This window comes from Glandiceps talaboti, chromosome 21 (assembly GCF_964340395.1).
Source record: "Glandiceps talaboti chromosome 21, keGlaTala1.1, whole genome shotgun sequence".
NCBI classification, from domain to species: Eukaryota; Metazoa; Hemichordata; class Enteropneusta; family Spengelidae; genus Glandiceps; species Glandiceps talaboti.
The window spans coordinates 15,808,193-15,828,763 of NC_135569.1; positions in this window are offsets into that span (position 1 = coordinate 15,808,193).

The following is a 20,571-nucleotide window of genomic DNA, read 5'->3' on the forward strand; positions in this document are numbered from 1 at the left end:
GAATGGAAAATAGCGTTTTCAAGCACTATAATATAAAACAGCTAGACATTGATTAAAACACATATCGATAAGACTACAAAGCTCGTCGACAATAAACTTTAGTTAAAAGATGGATAGTTGAAGTAATCGATGAATACAGACGTTACTTAACTGTACCGATGACAAGAAAGTCATAGAAATTAGATAAAAGATATATCTCAACAAGTCCCCCTTCCAACAGTTATGCTTGGTGTGTGATGGATTGGTGTCAAACTTTACATATTTAGATTATAATGAGATATGATAATTCTTTTAATAGTCTATGACCTGTAGGATCCTATATATTGTGGCTTTCTGCCGACCTATATTCGATAAAAGCATAAGTTAATACTTGAATTGATTCCTCATACGCCGTATGCCAGTTATCGAAGAAGCCCCGAAAAGATAAAAGATATGATTGTTTGGCCACTAGGGGCGCTGTTTTAGAATCGCGATCGTTACGGTTTATTGCCTACCTTACGTCAATTAGAATCGTTTCTTTTCTCAGAAAAGGGCAAGGAGTGTTACGACACAGTCTACCTTGATATAGAAAAAAACAACTTCTCACTTATTTGTTTAAAAGACGGTAGGATTGTTACGACATTTTTTTTCTACCTACAATAAAGAATGCTATTCGTCTCCCACATAGATATTTGAATATTATCCGTCTATCACATAGATATTTGAATATTATCTGTCAATCATACATCGACATTTGAAACATCTGCATGATGTGTTGCTCTGTACCTAAAACGTAACTGTGAAAAAAGGAGACTTGCCTAAAATGCACACACACACACACACACACACACACACACACACACACACACACACACACACACACACACACACACACACACACACACACACACACACAAAGCATCAAGAAACAAAAGTCGATGGCCGTTCCTTAGTGACAGAGCTTAGCCTGGGGCGCGTTCGGTAGTCAAAACGTTTTGTCATTGTCTGGCCAGGGCGCCCTGGCCCTGCGCCGAACTGTACCTTGTATGTTGCGCGTGAAATTACTCTGTGTAACTTTGGAAGTTTTTTTATTTGATAGACCATCTTGATAATTAATTCGTTCAGCTCTGAGATCAACCAACTTGAAATTTTTGTTGCTAGGAAATAACGCCAGAAGGTTATTTTTATGCAATCATAATTTTACATCTCTTGATCTGTACTGGTTAAATGAAATCCTACTATGAATTATGAAAATAAAGAAATGAAAGCATGTTAAAAGATTATAGGTAATATAAAAAACGTTTCCGATAACATGAATTCAGAAAATAGGGTTGGCTGGTAAGAATTTTATTCTATTTTACTTTAATTATTTTTTTTTTTAAAGTGCTTTGACCCCAAGATAAGATACTCGTCGGTCACTTTCTGTAAGAGTTTGATGAGGTGTAAAATGAGGTACGTAAATGAAAACAATTATAAGTTAAGTAGACGAACACTTTATGCAGACTGTACTGTTATAGACTACAATACCTGATTTCTCTCTGGAGTACGGTTTATTTAAAAAGTGACAACAGAGGAGTCAAAGGCATGGAGGTGTGTACGGAAATAAAAGTAAATAACCCATGATGAAAACATTTGTCATCCGTCAAACTATTTTTCTTCTTCAAATTATGTAACGATTGACAAAATGCCGACATTCACAACGTGTAGTCAGGCATAAATAATCAAATATATTTACATTCGCCTCTCATAAGGGGCGCAGCCATTGCGGTATGCGTGTTACTCAGGAAGTCGTCGGAGAGGGCGCATCGGACTCCCAGCAAAATGTCAATTACCCTTAGTTGGTCAAATTTTGTGTTTGTGTGTACTGCTTGTGTGCAGTATGCCCTTTGCTAGTTCTGACTCAATGTGTCCAAATAAATATACATGACTGGATGTACATAGTTTTATTGATAAATTCACCTGACGTCCTAACCCAGTGGATTTACATAGATGTATTGATAAATTCACCTATCGTCCTAACCCAGACGACAACCACTGTTTCTTTTTAAGTATGCATATACATGTATTGCTATAGTCAGTCTGTGTCATTCTGCAGTGCATGTAAATGTCCTGTAGTTTATTGCATTCAGAATGGCAGTTACAGTTTTCAATTTAGAACAAAATGAAAGAATATGGATCCCTTTTACTCTTTGTCTATAATTTGATGATCGACCACACAAAAAAAACCCGAATTTTGACCACATTTTTCTTCCTGTTTGATACTCAACCGGAACAAGCAGAGGTTTCATAATCAAATCAACAGAAAGAAATTAATTTGGACAAATTAGGGACCGGTCAGGTTCTGCAGCCTGGGGAGTGGGGAGGGGGTCAGTGGATTTTTCCATCGGACCGACGGAAAGTCGGTGACCCCCTCCCCCATCTGTCAAACCGAAAACAGGCTGACCCCCTCATCACCTAATTCTAAAACATAGTAACCACCCCTCCCCCGATATATTATATTTACATGACAGGTACTTGATCGTGACGAGGAGTGGACTGCTAGACTAAACACTTTATAAGATAGCATCACACTAAATTATCGACTACACAGGGTTTAGACTATCCTGGCAATAATTTCACATCTCTAAAAGGCAGTATATATAAAATTAGCAATTAACGTTTTAGAAGAGTTTAATACTATTATGACAGTAAACAATTGGTGCATCTGATTATTGGTTGACTGCATGCATGAGTGACCTTTTGGGTACGGTAGTCATAGCAGGTCTCCCCTACCAGATCTGGAGATGTTTTGGCTCTAAGGCAATTTGAGGTTATTCACAGCCTTTACATGTAAGATAATATTTCACAGCTTCGAAAAGATAAGTCAATGTACGTTGCAAGTGAGTTTTGCATGACACATAACAATGGGCCATATAGTGTCCCTAACATTGGTATATAGTGGTATTAGTGTTACAGATATAGTAAACATACAGGTATGTTAGAGAATGTAAGGTCTTCATATCTACTACATGTATTATGTATAATAGAAACTGGAATCTGATGAGATGTAGTGATTTGTAGTGTCGATAACATGTAGTGTCCGAAATAGAAAGTATACAATGCATATTAATCCCTTTATACTGAAGAGTAGAACAATTTAGATTAACTTCTTTAAATTAATGTTATAAACTCTCCGTACCATTACGGAACTTTCAACTTGTGCCCCAAAGTTCAATATGTGAAGCATATTCGCCATTGATTGTGAAATACCCAAGTATTTACATGACATATATGTTCTGTAGCTAGTGTGGTAGGTTATACATTGTATATGTAGGTGTAAAGTAAGAAAGGTTAATATTTGAGCGTCATTCCAGGTGAAGTAATTTTTTAAAATGGGGACAAGAAAATATTCCACAGTTCAGACAAGGTCATACCACAGTAGGTTCATGGATATTTTTCTTCCATCAAACTCTAAACACAATGACCCCCTCCCCATCCAAATTTCAAAACGGGATTAGCCCCTACTGCCAATTTCGAAAACAGGGTGACCCTCTACTAATCCACCGCCCCCCCCCCCCCCCCCTCAGCCGAAGAAACTGACCGGTTCCTTATTCCTTCTGTCTGCAGCTGTTTGATAGTCATTCGGAACAAGTAGACAGAAAGAAGACCAACTGTCTCTTCCCAATTGAATCAGACAGAACAAATATGGGCGATTTTTCTTTCTGTCTCTCTGACAATGAAGTTTAGAAAACAAAAATGGACTAATAAAAGTCTTTCTGTATGTACGAAAATGGGCCGATTTTTTCTTTCTTTCTGTCTTCCAATCAAGCAGATAGACAGAGCGAAAATGGGCCAATATTTCTCTATTTGTGTAACTTTGATAATCAAGCAGACAGAAAGAATTTGGACTGATTTTTCGTTGTCTGTTTGAGAGTCAACCCGAAGAATGAGAAAGAACAAGAACAATATTCTGTTCTTGACTGACTGACTGACTGACTGACTAACTGACTGACTGACTGACTGACTGACTGACTGACTGACTGACTGACTGACTGACTGACTGACTGACTGACTGACTGACTGACTGACTGACTGACTGACTGACTGACTGACTGACTGACTGACTGACTGACTGACTGACTGACTGACTGACTGACTGACTGACTGACTGACTGACTGACTGACTGACTGACTGACTGACTGACTGACTGACTGACTGACTGACTGACTGACTGACTGACTGACTGACTGACTGACTGACTGACTGACTGACTGACTGACTGACTGACTGACTGACTGACTGACTGACTGACTGACTGACTGACTGACTGACTGACTGACTGACTGACTGACTGACTGACTGACTGACTGACTGACTGACTGACTGACTGACTGACTGACTGACTGACTGACTGACTGACTGACTGACTGACTGACTGACTGACTGACTGACTGACTGACTGACTGACTGACTGACTGACTGACTGACTGACTGACTGACTGACTGACTGACTGACTGACTGACTGACTGACTGACTGACTGACTGACTGACTGACTGACTGACTGACTGACTGACTGACTGACTGACTGACTGACTGACTGACTGACTGACTGACTGACTGACTGACTGACTGACTGACTGACTGACTGACTGACTGACTGACTGACTGACTGACTGACTGACTGACTGACTGACTGACTGACTGACTGACTGACTGACTGACTGACTGACTGACTGACTGACTGACTGACTGACTCACTGACTGACTCACTCACTCACTGAATGAGTGCGTCTCTTTATTTTGTATAATGTACTTTTTCATTTTTATGACTTTTACTTTCATGTGTTATTTTCCTTTATATCTGGGCCCATTATATATATATATATGTGTGTGTGTGTGTGTGTGTGTGTGCGTGCGTGTGTGTGTGTGTGTGTGTGTGTGTGTGTGTGTGTGTGTGTGTGTGTGTGATTTACTCCTATACTCATATGTGTGCGTCGCTTTCATAGTGCACCATTTGCCTGAAGTGTGTGACCCTTTACTCTAATGCCTGTAATTTATTTTCATATATGTACGTCATTTACCTTTCTATCTATGTGCATCATTTACCTTATGCGTGTCGTTTAGTTTCATACGTACATCATATTGGCATTGTGTGCGCCATTTCCTTCATACGGGCACATCATTTGTCTTCTGTATTTAATTAATTTTCACAAGTGCATCACTTGCCTTATGTGTGTCATTTAGATTTATTGTCATGTGTGCACCATTCGCCTTGTGTGTGCGTCATTTATAGTCACGAGCACAGGGCACGTATTATTGCTTAGATTGCCGCCCTGGGTTGCCGTTTTCTTAGGAAAATATCTTACGAATTCTGCTGCTACAAATGTGTCAATCTCTAAAGTAGCGGAAATGTTTTTTCCTTACAGGTAGGAATATTAGGAATATATAGTCAAAAGGTTGTTATATCTACTAGTCTGTAGACCAGGAAAACAACAATCTAAGAAATATCACACGCCCCTGTGGTCATACGTGCATTACTTGCCTTATGTGTGTCATTTATTTCCATACGCTAGTCATTTGCCATTAGATGTGTGTCATTTGCTCTTACGCATACATAATTAATTTTGTGTGTGTCACTTACGTTGGACTGTAAGATACGTCCTGACGTTCCGCCCTCACCGGCGTGGGAGGGGTTGGCTGATGTGTGAGGGCGCCCCATCACGGCGTACCTTACAGACTATACTTACGTTCATCATCATCATCACACATCATGATCAAATGTAGACGAATAATAAAAAGTAAGTACACTAGAGACACTTAACACTCTAAGCCGTAAGATGTAGGTGATGTACACTTGATATCTTGTAGATGTAATAGAAATTGCCTTGAATGACAGCCACAAAAGCCAGACGACAGTACTTTCAGTTGGTCATTATATGTATAGACTATTTATAGAACTTACGGAATATTTTATTTCATTTATTTCATTCATCTAGATTAACTGGTATATACTGAGTACCGTTATGATATGGCAAGTTGGGCAAAAAAGTCCCCTGAACGTTAGATCCTTGATATTTTTATTGTCCATTCCTAATCCCAATGATATGATGTACATGATTGATAGAACTTCACTGAACCCTGTTGAAATGTGGAGCATGAAATATTGAATCTAACGTCCATATTATCTAGTCAATGCTAGGGGTATCATTGCTGCCAAGCAATTCTTTGTCGCTTCCTTTGAGTTGCCATACATACCCTTTTATATACAAGAGGACACAGTTTTTCCTTTATTTTTATTTATTACTTTTATTTATTATTTATAGTATTGAAGTGTAATAGTGACCCACTTTGAGTGTTATATTATCCATATCCATATTATTGATAATAGTCTTTCTGAGACCTCGACCTGTATCTTCAAGGTCAAGTAGCCAAACATTAATCATAGTGCATAGTATACAGCAGAGATGCATAGACCAATTTCAACCAAGCCTGGCACAAATTTCACATATTGTGCACTAGCTCAGTCTGGTAGCTACATAGAAATCTAAATTAAATGACTTAATACCCATTTTATTTACAATGAGCTCTGAGACCTTGACATTGCTTTGTTTTGTGACCTTTGCAATGATGACAAAATATTGGCCATATTTGTCATAAAAAATTCTGAATTTGACTTGGCTAGTAAGTTGAAATATTGAAGACTGTCTTTGATGAAGACTTGATGAAAATTTGTCAGTTTATGAACAACTTTCAGATGAATATTTCATCTGTGTTTGTGACATCACAGATCAATTGTAGATGAACAGCAAAGATAAGTAAAGACCTTCTAGATGACGCTTACCATTCACAGCTGTTAGGTGTAATTGATGTATATTTGACATTCTGTAGACGTACCATGTAATAGATATTGTCTTGAAATACACAGCCATGGATACACTAAAGACGACAGTACCTTAAATTCACTCAGTCATTAGTAGCATTTTTAGCATTAAGCCAACAATTATTTAGACTGAGAATGTAGTCATACTCGTATGGTAATTCTGGCTATATGGTCCCCTGGATTTGAGAGTTTAATTTGAATGTTTGTAGTGAAATTGATCAACCTACCCCCCTGATAAAAAGAGGATTAAACGTTTGATAGCTCTACTGAGCTCTGTATGCAGTTGAATTTAGGCCGCATTGAAAACTGATTACTCTAAAATCCATATTAACTAGTCAATGCTAGGGGTGTCATCGCTGCCAAGCAATTCTTTGTTGCCAATTTGAATCACCATACAAGGACACATACTTTTGTTTTGTTTTTTTTGGGGGGGAGGGTTAACATACATGCACATGCTTGACTGCGAATATGAAGAGTTATAATGGAATGTGCCATTATAACTCTAAACCATACAAACATACATACAGAAAGTGAAAATGAATGGGGGACTTTATTGTATTGTTGTAATGAATATGACGCGCAACGGTGATGGCAAATAAAGATGGCGACACGGCAGTAATAGAGATGGCGGCGACACGGCGGAGGTTTGTGAGGTTTATGTGTGTTGGTATGAGAGATTAAGGCCATAGACAGCAAGTGAAAAATATGTAAAACCTACAAAGGACTAACCAACGAACCATTGCCAACCAACCAACCAACCAACCAACCAACCAACCAACCAACCAACCAACGCCAACCAACCAAACAACAAAGTAATCAACCATAGAGACCCACCTAGTCAGAGAAAACCAAAATCCACAAGAAACCAGACGTACGGAAAGGGATAACAAAAATCGAGGAGTGCTGTTTGTGTATGTCAATATGTAATATATGATCATGTGCAGCGAAGACAGCGGACCGAAACGCGAGGTAGATGATGGCGCAGATATGACAATTGGTGCCGGAGACGCAAAAATGATAGTGTATTTGATGTATGTATGTTGGAAGGGGTGAGGTGGGATAGTTAAAAGAGCAATCATTCATGCAGCCATACACACTAAAAAAACTCAAAAAACTTACTTGGTGCTGATGTCTGAAACTGTTTTTCTGTTCTTCTAAACTCCTCCAAAAGTTCTACTAATAAAATAACTTAAAAATACATTTCAATATACAAATTACATTTTAATAGATATACATAAATGCAAAATACACATTAATATCGTAATAATCAAATACATCGATCAGTCTTGGGTCTTCTTATCACCACAGGCTAAAAGAAAGAAATTTAAGAAATAGTATAAGAATTGAAGTATTCACTCACAATGCAATTATAGTATTTTCTAAATTTATTTTATACTGCAGACATGACAGTCAAATAGAAATAAAGTTTCTAAATCTAACTTTCAATGTATAAACATTAAATATTAAAAAGAAAGTTTTTTGACTCACATTTTCCATCATTTGTCCATCTTTGTCGAGCCTGGCTTCCTGAAAATAAACTTGCATGTAAATTGTATTAATACAGTTTGGTTAATATATTGTGTTTTATTTAATAAAATAATGAAGAAATACATTCAATATAAATTACATTTACCAAAGTGCTCCCATATGGTTGATATTAAATTTTCAAGGTTATAATTTGTAGACAATATTTTTTTATGAAATGGGGTGAAAGGAAGAAATCAAATCTTGACGAAGGTAAACTTGCCCAGGTTTGGGAAACCACTATAAAGAAAGAACTGTGTGTATAAATTTGCAAATACAGTATAATTAATTGATTTTTTATTGTTCTACTGTTTCTCCCTGAAAAATCGACCCCAATGGTTAGAAAAGCCAATGAGAATAAGTCAAGCAAAAACATTTTTATACTATTAAATTGATTATGAAATAATAACTGACTAAAGTTGCATAAAGTGGGTACAATTTGTAGGTGTTATCAAAATGTGTATTTTTGTCCTATCTCAGAGAATTAAAAATTTTTTTGCAGAAATAATATGGGGGGGGGGGGGTGCACAACTCCCATAGGTGGGAAAGGTCTGCTGGAAAGCAGTGTTTTTTTGTATACTTTTCTGGGCTGGAAAACTTTGGAAAACCCTGCTCAGCTGGACTGATAGACTTTGCTTCAGTTGCAGCTTAGAATAAATCTATAAATTTCAAAACATTATTACAATTCTTAAAAGTGAGATTTCATTTTCCAAAAGACAATTAATTTGGTCAGTTTTTAGCTATTTCATCGTACAAACTGCCGCCTGTATCTATCATAGATCTGTAGAGTATCTATTTTTTGCTATAAAGTTGGTATTAGAAAGTGTCTCTATTTTTGGGTATGTAGTATGACAACAGTAAGGACTTGATGATCTCAGCAAAGCCTCCTAGTATCATTTCACACAGAGTTGTCCTGTCATATGAACATGTTTAATGAGAGTAATCCATAATGCCAATACTATTTCAACTTTAAGTGCAATTAATTATGAAAGGAGAATTAGAAATTAACAGTCATTGGTGCCTAATTATGTGCTTATTTACTATATATTAGTATTTATTATATATTAATATTTATCATACATTAGTATTTATTATATTAGTACTTATTACGTATTAGTGATTATTTATTATATGTTATTATTATTACCCTAAAGTTATTATTATTATTATTATCATTGTTATTAAGATAGAATTTAATAGTAGGGCCGGCAAAGAAAATTTATCTAAAGTGTGCTTCTTTGAACTAGTATTGGCAAAATAAACCACTTTCATTAATTTTGTTCACATGACCATATATCCCAGGATGAGGTGGGCAACTCTTTGTGAAATGACATAGGGAGGCTATGTTGAAACCCCCAAAAACCAAACTGTTGTCATACTACACACCCTAAAAATGGTCTGACTCTTTCTTATACCAACTGTATCACTCAAAATACATACTATATAGGTCTATAATACATGCAGACGGTAGTTCATATGATGTAATACCTAAAAACTGATCAAAAATAATTAATTTTTTGAGAAATGAAATCTTACTTTTAGCAATTGTAAGAATTATTTTGAAAAATATATCAATATTTTGAGCTACAATTAAAATAAAATCAACCAGTCTAGATGGGCAGGGTTATCCAAAATCTTCTCGCCTAGAAAAGTATATACCCTATATCATACATGTACATGTACCTTATGACATATGCATACATACTTTACAGCAGACCTTCCCCGTATAGTCCATGGGAGTAATTTTTAATTGCTCAAGGCCAGGTTTCAAACTAAAGCTTGTTTTATGATTAATTATGCAGAAAATATTGATTTTTGATGATAAATATGGCATATTTTACAAATGACATGTCACCTTTGTGCCAGTTTTGAAAGAAATCAGATATTGTAAGTCTGAGCCCATTGTAATAGTCACTCACTTTTGGGGACTAAAAGTGCTTTTGCTGGATGAATTTTATTTCCTTTTCTAAACACTGACATCTGTGCTTGAGAGAGAAACACAAGTGTGGTAAACCATAATATTTTTGTTCAAAATTTCAATTGATAAATATTGAATCAAACTTTTATGATTCAGTTTTAATTTAGCAAAACCAATTGCAACCTACAAAAGCATTTTGGTTTACACCAGTTATATTTTTACAGCTTTTATTTTATTTATTTTTTACAGAGGTTAATGAGGGAGACAGTAGCTCAGTGCTCGGGGATCATCATGTTATAGACTTTTTGTAATTACAGATTTTTAGTTGTAGTCTTTTTAGCCCTAATTTGCATATCACTGATGAAATCATCATATCAAGAATACATCTTAATCTAATTATAACCAAAAAGACATTTTTAGATCATTATTTACATATCACTGATTGGCTCGTGTTATAGACCTTTTGTAAATATAGACTTTTAGTTTTAGTCTTTATAGCCCTAATTTGCATATCACTGATGAGATAAACACATCAAAAATACATCTTAAAGTAATGATAGAATTTTGACCAAAAAGACATATTATTAGGCACTAATTTGCATATTACTGATTGGATCATCTTGTTATAGACTTTCTTTTATTTTAAGTCTTCTTAGCCCTAATTTGCATATCACTGATGAGATAAACACACCCAGAATACATCTTAATCTAATGATAGATTTTTGATCAAAAAGACACATTATTAGGCACTAATTTGCATATTACTGATTGGATCATCTTGTTATAGACTTTCTTTTATTTTTAGTCTGTTTAGCCCTAATTTGCATATCACTGATGAGATAAACATCAAGAATACATCTTAATCTAATGATAGACTCTTGACCAAAAAGACACATTATTAGGCACTATTTTGCATATTACTGATTAGATCATCTTGTTATAGACTTTTTGTAAATATAGACTTAGTTTTAGTCTTTTTAGCCTTAATTTGCATATCACTGATGAGATAAACACATCAAGAATGCATATTAATCTAATGATAGATTTTTGACCAAAAAGACACATTTTAGGCACTAATTTGCATATTACTGATTGGATCATCTTGTTGTAGACTTTCAAGCCCTAATTTGAATATCACTGATGAGATAAACACATCAAGAGTACATCTTAATCTAATGATAGATTTTTGACCAAAAAGACATATTATTAGGCACTAATTTGCATATTACTGATTGGATCATCTTGTTATAGACTTTGTAAATATAGACTTTTAGTTTTAGTGTTTTTAGCCCTAATTTGCATATCACTAATAAGATAAACACATCAAGAATACATCTTAATCTAATGATAGAATTTTGACCAAAAAGACACATTATTAGGCACTAATTTGCATATTACTGATTGGATCATCTTGTTATAGACTTTCTTTTAGTTTGAGTCTTTTTAGCCCTAATTTGCATATCACTGATGAGATAAACACATCAAGAGTACATCTTAATCTAATGATAGACTTTTGACCAAAAAGACACATTATTAGGCACTAATTTGCATATTACTGATTGGATCATCTTGTTATAGACTTTGTAAATATAGACTTTTAGTTTTAGTCTGTTTAACCCTAATTTGCATATCAGTGATGAGATAAACACATCAAGAATACATCCTAATCTAATGATAGAATTTTGACCAAAAAGACATATTATTAGGCACTAATTTGCATATTTCTGATTGGATCATCTTGTTATAGACTTTCTTTTATTTTTAGTCTTCTTAGCCCTAATTTGCATATCACTGATGAGATAGACACATCCAGAATACATCTTAATCTAATGATAGATTTTTGATCAAAACGACACATTCGGCACTAATTTGCATATTACTGATTGGATCATCTTGTTATAGACTTTCTTTTATTTTTAGTCTTTTTAGCCCTAATTTGCATATCACTGATGAGATAACCACATCAAGAATACATCTTAATCTAATGATAGACTCTTGACCAAAAAGACACATTATTAGGCACTATTTTGCATATTACTGATTAGATCATCTTGTTATAGACTTTTTGTAAATATAGACTTAGTTTTAGTCTTTTTAGCCTTAATTTGCATATCACTGATGAGATAAACACATCAAGAATGCATATTAATCTAATGATAGATTTTTGACCAAAAAGACACATTTTAGGCACTAATTTGCATATTACTGATTGGATCTTGTTATAGACTTTCCTTTATTTTTAGTCTTTTAAGCCCTAATTTGAATATCACTGATGAGATAAACACATCAAGAGTACATCTTAATCTAATGATAGATTTTTGACCAAAACGACACATTATTAGGCACTAATTTGCATATTACTGATTGGATTATCTTATAGACATTTTGTAAATATAGACTTTTAGTTTTAGTCTTCTTAGCCCTAATTTGCATATCAGTGATGAGATAAACACATCAAGAATACATCTTAATCTAATGATAGACTTTTGACCAAAAAGACACATTATTAGGCACTAATTTGCACATTACTGATTGGATCATCTTGTTATAGCCTTTCTTTTATTTTTAGTCTTTTTAGCCCTAATTTGAATATCACTGATGAGATAAACACATCAAGAGTACATCTTAATCTAATGATAGACTTTTGACCAAAAAGACACATTATTAGGCACTAATTTGCATATTACTGATTGGATCATCTTGTTATAGACTTTGTAAATATAGACTTTTAGTTTTAGTCTGTTTAACCCTAATTTGCATATCAGTGATGAGATAAACACATCAAGAATACATCCTAATCTAATGATAGAATTTTGACCAAAAAGACATATTATTAGGCACTAATTTGCATATTACTGATTGGATCATCTTGTTATAGACTTTCTTTTATTTTTAGTCTTCTTAGCCCTAATTTGCATATCACTGATGAGATAGACACATCCAGAATACATCTTAATCTAATGATAGATTTTTGATCAAAACGACACATTAGGCACTAATTTGCATATTACTGATTGGATCATCTTGTTATAGACTTTCTTTTATTTTTAGTCTTTTTAGCCCTAATTTGCATATCACTGATGAGATAACCACATCAAGAATACATCTTAATCTAATGATAGACTCTTGACCAAAAAGACACATTATTAGGCACTATTTTGCATATTACTGATTAGATCATCTTGTTATAGACTTTTTGTAAATATAGACTTAGTTTTAGTCTTTTTTGCCTTAATTTGCATATCACTGATGAGATAAACACATCAAGAATGCATATTAATCTAATGATAGATTTTTGACCAAAAAGACACATTTTAGGCACTAATTTGCATATTACTGATTGGATCTTGTTATAGACTTTCCTTTATTTTTAGTCTTTTAAGCCCTAATTTGAATATCACTGATGAGATAAACACATCAAGAGTACATCTTAATCTAATGATAGATTTTTGACCAAAACGACACATTATTAGGCACTAATTTGCATATTACTGATTGGATTATCTTATAGACATTTTGTAAATATAGACTTTTAGTTTTAGTCTTCTTAGCCCTAATTTGCATATCAGTGATGAGATAAACACATCAAGAATACATCTTAATCTAATGATAGACTTTTGACCAAAAAGACACATTATTAGGCACTAATTTGCACATTACTGATTGGATCATCTTGTTATAGCCTTTCTTTTATTTTTAGTCTTTTTAGCCCTAATTTGAATATCACTGATGAGATAAACACATCAAGAGTACATCTTAATCTAATGATAGATTTTTGACCAAAAAGAAACATTATTAGGCACTAATTTGCATATTACTGATTGGATCATCTTGTTATAGACTTTTTGTAAATATCGACATTTAGTTTTAGTGTTTTTAGCCCTAATTTGCATATCACTGATGAGATAAACACATCCAGAATACATCTTAATCTAATGATAGATCTTTGACCAAAAAGATGAGATCATAAGCCTTAATTTGGTTTTGAGACACATATATTTGATTACTATATCATGGGTATAACTGAAGCGGTGACATTATTTTGTGTTGTAATTTATGAATTTTCTGACCATCACAAAACGAAAAATAAATTTGGTACACATTGTTGGTTATCATGTGGTTATTAGCTATATTTGTAATATTGTAAACAAACTTATCTTTTTCATCATCTTCAAAGAAGAATGTCTTTACGGAAATAACTCTTAAATTTGTAACATGAATGAAAAAAATATGCGCTGCAGAGCAAAATACACGGGTTTTAATTTTGTATGATTAGCATTTTAATGAAAGAAATATTTCGATTCAACTTTGTATTTCTTGAAAAAAAAATAACTAACTAGATTTTGCGAAAACTTTAACCCTAATTAGAAGTGGCACAGTCAGTATTTCTAGAAACAATCTATTTTAAGTTTACATTTAGTTAACTAGTTTTTGCGAAAGTTGTTAATTTTAGAATGGGAACCCTAATTAGAAGTGGCACAGTCTGTATTTTTAGGAACAACCTATTTTAAGTTTACATTTGGTTTACTAGTTTTGGGGTAACTTTAGTATGGGACCCTAAATAGAAGTGGTGTTCTGTGGTTATAGGCAATTATGGTTTTCAAGTTTGTGTTTCGTAAATAGTCTAATATAAACATCAATGATTTTTCATTTGAACATGGCAAAATACAATTGTTTCGGTTGTGAAAGAAATGTGTATACCGGAGGTGGCTGAATTTATAGGAATCTGGGTACCCGAGAACAACTTTGTGTACATGACTATGTATGACGTATCTATTCAAATTTGTTTGTCGATAAATTTTGATTTGTATTTTTTATTCGTAGATAAATTTTGATATGTATTTTGTATTTGTATTTTGCGTTCTTAATGTTTTCGAAAATGGGGAATATTACAGTCTGTGCCACTTGAACAACCAATGACAAATTTTCCTCCTGACGAAACCGTCTAAATCCTAACCTGTCAACCCGGGCCGCCACCCTCCCGCCAAAAAAGGTACCGCGCCGAAATTGCCACCATGGCCCCCATTCCCATACAACGGGCCCAAATGCAGCAGAAAGAACAAACATTGCAAACCGACTTATCTCATATACCATCCGTCGACGTTCTCGCAGGGACCAAACCATGATAAATTGACGAACCAATACGCAAACCATTGACTTCCATTCTCGAACAGTCTCTATTAAACGGCGAACAAACATCTGAAGCAAACACAGCATCCATACGGTGATACACATTGCAATTTTTCCTTCCAACTTCCTCTTTTCGACCAGTGAGCGAAGTAGACAGCATACAGCATCCAGGACCCATACCAAACATCGGAATATTCTTCTATCATCCACTCTCAGCAGTACAAGGCTTCGGACATATACTATGACGACATAGACCAGGGTGAGCAGCACAATACCAGTATCCATCTTTGTTTATCGTTTGCTGGAGTCGCAAAGACAGTTTGAAAATGTATCACGCGTCATTTATATACCCAACCCAAGATGTTAGATTCCTGTCGAGAACCATGAACCAATCAGACCTCGAGGATCAAAATTTTCCTCTACCCCTCCAGGTGCACTTTAAAGGTGGTGGCAGGGAAAACTATTGTGTTTGTAAGACTAGTTAGGTGTTGTTTGTTTCAAATTGGTCAATCACTTGACAGGGAGTACACGTGTTACATTTGACAGACAACCAATCAAAAGTCCGGAGTTGATTTCTCCACATTCTTTTATTTTAGAGCTGCAGGAATACAAACTTATGTAACGTGCACAGGGGGTGAACACTGTGTAATGAAGGTATAGACTAGCGTTCCTCGCTAAATGCGTGCAATGACGGATAAGCACCGGTATTGTTGATGAATTATGAATGTATGTGTCGACCCCCGTTTGAATGAAAGTGTAATGTATAAAATTATGTGAAAACCAGGACGTGGTGACGGGGGCTATTGTCTTGGAATAATAAGGTGTTGTATTTTGTTACCAATTACTCAACTCGTTGACATATAGTTTATTTATTTATTTCACGGAAGGCCGGCATTTACAGGCTCCTAAAAATGCAAAATTCAAGAATACAAAACACACAAGCATATCAAACAAACAAAACTAACTTAATGCACATTAAAAACACATTTTTCGATTACTTATTCTCTAAGTATGTCAGCCATTTCATGATGAACGAAAAAGTCATAGTCAAATACAGCTGCAAGTCTTGCACAGTCAACCAGTTCAATTCTGATAGAAATCTTTTAAACAGTTCATGTTCTTTCCTACATTGCAATGTCAGATCCCTTACAAAAAACTTTGATAGCTTTGTTAACTTTCTAAGCATGTTAGATGAAAATTTTCTTTTTATAGCTCTAACGGAAACATGGTTACATCCCGATTCAAATTGCTGTCTTTATGATTTGCCTTCCTATACTTTCGTTACTTGTAATCGTGAAGCCTCACAAGGTGGTGGAGTCGCTCTGTATTTTCACAACTCGTTGTCCTTCTCTCGCATTAACACATGTAAAATTAATCACTGCGAATCCATCTTTGAGGAAACTATGATCAACAACAAAAAGATTGTTATAGGCGTTATCTACAGAAGACCCAACACACCTTTTAATGAATTCATTGACAGTTTAGAAGCATGCCTTGATCAGGTGTCAGTGAACGGGCGTGATTGTATTCTCCTTGGCGATATGAATATTGACACATCTTTAGATAGCCCACCCGTTACTCATTACAATACTCTCCTGAATACATACAATATGACACAATTAATTAACACCCCTACCAGAGTTACTAACACCTCACACACGGTAATAGATCACCTGGTGACAAATATTACTGACCACTTTATTGAGTCCGGTACAATTGAAACAGACATTTCAGACCACTATCCAATTTTCGGAATTATTAAAAGTCTGCATCACGTTTTTGAAAACAGTACCAAAACACACACGACACCTACGATTTCAGGAATTACAACAAAGAGGCCTTCTTAGCTGACCTAAGCAATGTATCCTGGCAACCAGTCCACATGTGCGAAGATCCGTCTGAAGCATACAATATTTTTAATGATTTATTTCATACTGTTATCAGAAGACACCTTCGAATAAAAACATTTACAAGAACACAAAAGTCAATTAAAAGACCCTGGATCACAAAGGGCTTATTTACATCCATACATACAAAACATAAACTTTTCTCGAAAATGAAAAATCACCCAAGGAATAACCAAATTAAAAATAAGTATACTAGGTACAGGAATACATTGACGAAGCTCCTTAGGTTGGCTAAGAAAAACTACTACACCAATAAAATTTCAAATGCCTCTGGCAACACCAACAAAACTTGGCTTATTATTAAAGAGATGTTGAACAAAACACATACCAAATGTACTCCCGATAAATTAACTACAAACAACCCTAGAAACACATGCTTAACAGATACAAGAGATATTGCTCAAGCATTCAATAATTATTTCACTGGTATTGGGCCCAATCTTGCTCAAAAGATTACAAAGACTTTAGACAATACCTGGATGGGAACTACCTCAACTCCTTTTTCTTTCACCCCGTGTCTGAAGAAGACGTCCTTGGAGAAATATTCAAGCTTGATCCCCGCAAAGCTACCGGTCAGGACACAATTAATCCCCTCTTAGTTATACACGCTGCTCACATTATTGCATGCCCTCTCACACATATAATTAACTGTTCTCTCAACAATGGTATTTTTCCAAGTCTACTTAAGATTGCCAAGGTAATACCTATTTATAAAAAAGGTTCGCCATGCGATGTTGGCAATTATCGCCCCATTTCAATTTTGCCCGTAATCAGTAAAGTGTTTGAATCTATTGTCAATCATCAACTTGTTAAATATCTTGAAAAATACAACATCCTCATCAAAACTCAGTTTGGTTTCAGGAAAAAACACAATACTAAGCTTGCCCTGGTTGACCTGATCACTGGTATTGCTAATAAGCTGGACAATGGATATCTGACATGTGGTATATTCATTGATTTGCGGAAAGCCTTTGACACAATAGACCATAGTATTCTTCTACAGAAACTGAGTCACTATGGTGTCAGAGGCTTGCCTTTACTTTGGTTTAAAAGTTATCTCTCCCAGCGTAAGCAGTGTGTCTGTATAAATAATGTTACCTCGCCATATAGCGAAATACAATGTGGAGTACCACAAGGCTCAATTTTAGGCCCCCTTCTCTTTCTGATTTACATCAATGATATTGTGAACGCTACTGATGCATTTGAATTTCGATTATTTGCCGACGACACAAACTTGTTTCAATTTATCAACAATCCCTCAAATATAATTCAGCTTGATCAACTCCATTTCGACTTCAGGAAAGTCTGTGACCGGTGCAACGCCAATAGGCTCACTATCAATGTAGAAAAAACTAATTTCATGATTATTAAGACTTCGCAAAGATTGGTGAAAACGGAGGGAAGTCTGGGCATCAATCGCTCACAAATTTCACAAGTAACGTCAACCAATTATCTTGGCGTGTGTTTAGATCAAAATATGCTTTGGACATCACACATCGAAAAAGTTAGGAAAGCAATTTCTCCAATTATTGGCATAATTTCCAAATTTCGCTATTACGTACCTAAATCTACTCTTCTTCTGCTGTATAACTCTATGATCTTGCCCCACATCTCATATTGTATAGAGATATGGGGCAATACATACAATACATTTCTCAAGCCTATCTTAAACCTTCAAAAGAAAGTTATTCGCTTTATAACTTTTTCAAATATTGATGCTCCCTCCTCCCCTCTTTTTCAGCAACTAGGAATTCTAAGTGTCCACCAGCAATGCAAATTTAATACTTCTTTATTTATTTTTGATTTGAAGGCCGGTCACTTCCCGCAAACAGTTAACGACTATTTCAACACACCACCAAATACGTATCACACTCGGAATACAACGAGAGATAACTTTTACATTCCAAAAGTAAATCTTACTTTGACGCAACACAATTTTCAGTATGCAGCTGCAAAACATTGGAACTCCTTACCTGAAGAATTGAAAAAAATACAATCCAGGACTACTTTTAAATCTCAGTTAAAACAGTATTTGTTACAAAATTAATTCAGCTTTTTCTACCTTACATTGCATTTAATGCCAGTTGTTATATTTTTTTTTGATGAGAACGCGTTTTGTTTTGTTTGTTTTTTGTTTGTTTTTGTTTTAATTTCAAATGTTTTTGTTTTTGCTTTGATTATTTTGTTTCATCAATTGTAGTATGGGCCACAAACTTGACTAGTTTGTTTCAAACTATTTCTGTGGTCCAGCCATAAACTCTGTATTCATCCATCAGTTTAATTGTAATATTTATTCCACTGTCTTTTGTACTTTCTCTCTTGTTATGTTGATATGATTTTGAGTTTGTGGCAAATAAAATACTATATCTAAAATACATTATGAGGCAAATATATAAAATCAATATTGTCAGGTGGACAATCTGGAAAATTAAATTTGATAAATTAAAGTCAATATTCAAAATACTACAACAAAGACCACTATACGTTGTTATACATGTACATCTGTGAACGGCACAGTGTTTAAAAACATTAAATTTACTGGCATCAGGTTTGTAAACTTTCTAGTTCTCCGATCCGGCATCTGTGGAACTTTAAAATGTAACTTGAAAAGCATATATGGACTATCATAAACATTACTTACACACTTGTAAAAAATACCATGTCTAAACCATCCTCCGTCGCGCTGAGAGGGGATTGGCAAATCGAAAAAACTTGCATAATGTGCATATTGTGTCGGTTAAAAATTATTCCGTTTAATGAATTTTCCAGAACCCTTTCAATGCTAGCCTGTGGTTTATTTTGGCAAGGTTACCAAATGATTGAGCCCTATTCCAGAATACTCCCCATGGGTGATCAAGGGATGCTGTTCCTGCGCCAAACCACAATTGAATGGGGTTGGCTAAGTATCTCCAAGTATAGATTACGATCCAACCTCTCCTTGCAAATCCCACACTTATAAAGAAATCTCTTATTATGTATGAACACTGAAGTCGATTACCACTGTTATTTTATACTAGTGTATCATACATTTGTACATCTCCAGAATACGGAAAGTATGCCATATAACTACACAAATAAAAATCAGCGACAACGTTTTTTTTTGTGAGCTTGAAGGGAAGAGGGAACTGGGAAACAATTTGTACAAAATATTTTCTCATCAGCCCCCACCCCTTCCCTGAGTGCTGTTCGTTCCCTCGGTTTGTATTGGCGCGGAAATGTAATTCAGGCCAGATATACTCTCTGTCTAAAAT